The sequence below is a fragment of the Coregonus clupeaformis genome, unplaced genomic scaffold, assembly GCF_020615455.1.
Source record: "Coregonus clupeaformis isolate EN_2021a unplaced genomic scaffold, ASM2061545v1 scaf1272, whole genome shotgun sequence".
In the NCBI taxonomy this organism is placed as follows: Eukaryota; Metazoa; Chordata; class Actinopteri; order Salmoniformes; family Salmonidae; genus Coregonus; species Coregonus clupeaformis.
In genome coordinates, this window is record NW_025534726.1 from 87,553 (window position 1) to 90,968 (window position 3,416).

The window sequence follows — 3,416 nt, forward strand, 5'->3', positions numbered from 1 at the left end:
AAATCCTGATTTTATTTCTATAAGAGAGTGTTTATTATTTAGTTAAGAAAGACCAAGTGGAGACTGAAGCTGCCGTCGCATTGTGGAGACATTCGACATCCTAGAGGTTAGCCTAGCATCGTGCAAGACTTGGAGAGAATTGCTTGTGACGATCAGTTCGGGTTTCCAACGGATGTCTGTTGCTGCTACCGAGTACTGGCTGCATTGATAGCTGTGTTCGCTGTGGATCTTGTGAGGACACCTGCACGGAACTACTATATTTTGCTAAGGCATTATCTACAAGTAGTGAGTAACTACAAATGTGGTGTGGACTTCGGGACTTTATGTATGTCGTCATTTTTTTTATGAGCTCCAACGCGCGCCCAGGGTTTAAGCAAGCTTGCAAATAATTTGGACATGGGGTTGTGGAAAAATCATTGGGGTTTATAATTTGTATTTCTTTTGATGTGATACATTGAACATTTGATTAATATAGATCTTGAACCTTATGTCTGTTGTATTGGTGGAGTCATTTACTGTTTCAGTTTCATTTAATGCATGGGAAAGCATATCCTTATAACAATAACCAAGTCTATAATCATTCTATCTGAAGTTAATACCCTATTTGTCATTCACCCTAGCAAGTTTACAATAGGGATTCTTATTGGAGATGTCCTTCTCACCTAATATCCCATGCTGTTCAGATATTCTAAATAAGGTAATATCGTGAGAGTCGAATTCGAGCCTGGTGAGAGGGTTACACTAATAATTGGTTTTATTTTATGTGTTTCCACAGTCATTCTTTTGCTATTTCTCTAAATGTTTTTATCTCAACTGTGGGGTCAACAGTTGATCACTTGAACCCTTTATTAATACTTTGTTAAATACAAAGAACAACAACAGAAATAGCAGATCTATAAGCACACAACTTTGATGCTTTGCTTGTTAATAACTAACTTGCTTATCTTTTAACATTTTCATTTTTACTATAATTAGTGTACAATGAATGTTTTTGATATTTGTGTAATTATTATTGTAATGGATATTTTTGTCCATGTAGGAACAACGTGATGTAAATATGAGACGGGCCCTCGTCCTTCGTGGCACTTCCTGTGTACCCGTGAAGATGCCTCCAAGTTTTTCAGGACCTGTAATGTAAGTGTACTGGCCTCACTATCAATCCCTTTGCTTAGCTATTCAGTCAGCTTAAACATGACATCACTCAAAGAACTCTAGGAGAACCAGAGGGGCATTCCAGAAAGCAGGTTATGTGAAAACCATCAGTATAGCCAATTGTATTTTTTCCAACAACGTAATTTCAAAGTCCGTGTTTCTAGTTTGTCGCCGCATTGAGTATGAGATAAAATGTTTTTATATTTCATTTTCAGCCGATTTAAATAAAATAAAACTAAAATAAAACATTGAACAACATTCAACCACTTCCTTAAAGGCTAATATAAAATAAAGTGATAATTTCAAAATGAAAAGACGACTGCATCTGAAACTCTGTCAGTGATTTATATAACAGCCGCAGCCAGAAAATGTCTACTTCCTGTTTTCTCCCGTTGCCATGGTGAATAACCGTATCGGAGCTCCATTGATGATGGCTTTTTACTAGTCGTCAGGCACAAGCTCAACTCCGAGTTAACGTACTCTGAGTCAACTTACCTAACTCAGATCAGCTGTTCTGTAACTGAAAACTCAGTTTCACTTCACAGGGTAAGTCAACTCTGAGTTCAGGGTTAGGCTCAGTTTGTTGAACCTCCTTTCTGGAATAGCCCCCAGGACCTGTTTATGAAGTTTCCTTGAGTTGTTATTCTGCAAACTGACATGTAGAAATTACATAAATGAAAAGGTAAGTATAAAGAATTCCACTAAACAAAAAGTATGCTTACAGGTAGGTGTGAAACTAACATAAAATAATAAGCATGTGTAAAGAAAATAGTTTAAACATGTAGCTTAGCTGCAGTCTAAGTGCAAAGTGACCGTAATGTCTAGACATCATTAGCATGATTTGTATCCTTGAGGGTCTGAACTCATTTTTGTATTATTTGTGTTTTATAGTCAGCAGATGGTCCAGACCTCACTGACACTCCGGTGGCTCTCCTGACAGTTGTCACTGATGATACTACTGATGCGGCCCTCTTCAGCCCTGAGAGCATCTGTGTTGTCGTGGAAGATGAAATACTTGTGAGTGGTCCCACAAACCTGGCTGACTCATTTATCCTGCTCTTTGGGTATGTCTATGCACTAGACCTACAGTACCCAAAGAATCTCGAGCTTACATTCACATTTATCCAAAAAGTTGTGATGTGTCTTGAGGACAACAAACCACTGAAAGGGCGTCTACTGACACTGAAGAATGATTTGTTCAATGAGTGAATCACTCAGAATGGACTATTTGTTGAACTGAGTATTGAGGATGTTTTTTGTTTTTTTCCCCTCTTTACAAATGTAATAATTTGCCTCTTCTACCTCATGTTTAATATGTTACACTGTTTGCCTCTTCTACCTCAGATTTAATACATTGATTGTTAATAGATAAATATCACAACATTGACGTATTGCCAAGCCGGAAGTTTTTTGCACTGTAGTTGTGGGAAACGACTGTTGAATTCATGCACTATACATGTTTAATGTTGTGTGACCTAATGCTTACCTTGATGTTGCCAGTTGAAGTACGGCACAGTAGAAACCAGTACTTTTATTTGAATGTTTTATTTAAAAAAAGTTAGTTGCAGCCTTCAAGGTACAGTAAGTGCCAAAACGTTTTAAATGGCTCCACATTCTAATAGTTGTTATTGCTGTTGAGGATGGATTATAATTAGAATCTTATTGAATTTTAACATGAAGCCTTTGTGAGTTTTTATCATAATGTTTACTGAATAATGTGATATGGAGACCGAAAATACTGAATCTACCCTCTGTAGCAATGACCACTATCAGAATATGGAACTATTAACACTTAATGTACTTTAAAACACATTTTGTTTTTATGGAGTCATTTCCTTTTTTGTTTTAATTTATGACAAGCACTTTGTTTTGACTGAGCTCCTTTTGATTCGTGCCTTTTTAAAAGCACATTGTGTTGAATAAAAAAAAAGTTAAATTGTCACTGTGGTGTCACTTTCATGTTTTCTAACATTATTCGCTGATTATAATTGTGTAATGGACCGACATCAGTATTTCAGTTTAGAATTAATTTTGATTGCATGTCCCACATTATGAGTTGAAGAATATTGAAATTTTTTAGTGTATTTCACACATTATATGAGTTGAAGAATATTTAATATTTTGAGTGTATTTCCCACATTTATGAGTTGAAGAATATTGAAAGTTTTGAGTGTATTTCCCACATTATATGAGTTGAAAAATATTGAAAATTTTGAGTGTATTTCCCACATTATATGAGTTGAAAAATATTGAAAATTTTAAGT

General features: G+C 35.7%; 1 long non-coding RNA gene across 1 annotated transcript; it reads left to right on the forward strand.

Annotated features, from left to right (window-relative positions):
• The first annotated feature begins 1,098 nt into the window (after positions 1–1,098).
• Positions 1,099–2,528, forward strand: LOC123486574. Its single transcript, XR_006659422.1, has 2 exons — positions 1,099–1,134; positions 2,044–2,528. It is a non-coding gene; the product is annotated as an uncharacterized LOC123486574 (long non-coding RNA).
• Positions 2,529–3,416: the final 888 nt, after the last annotated feature.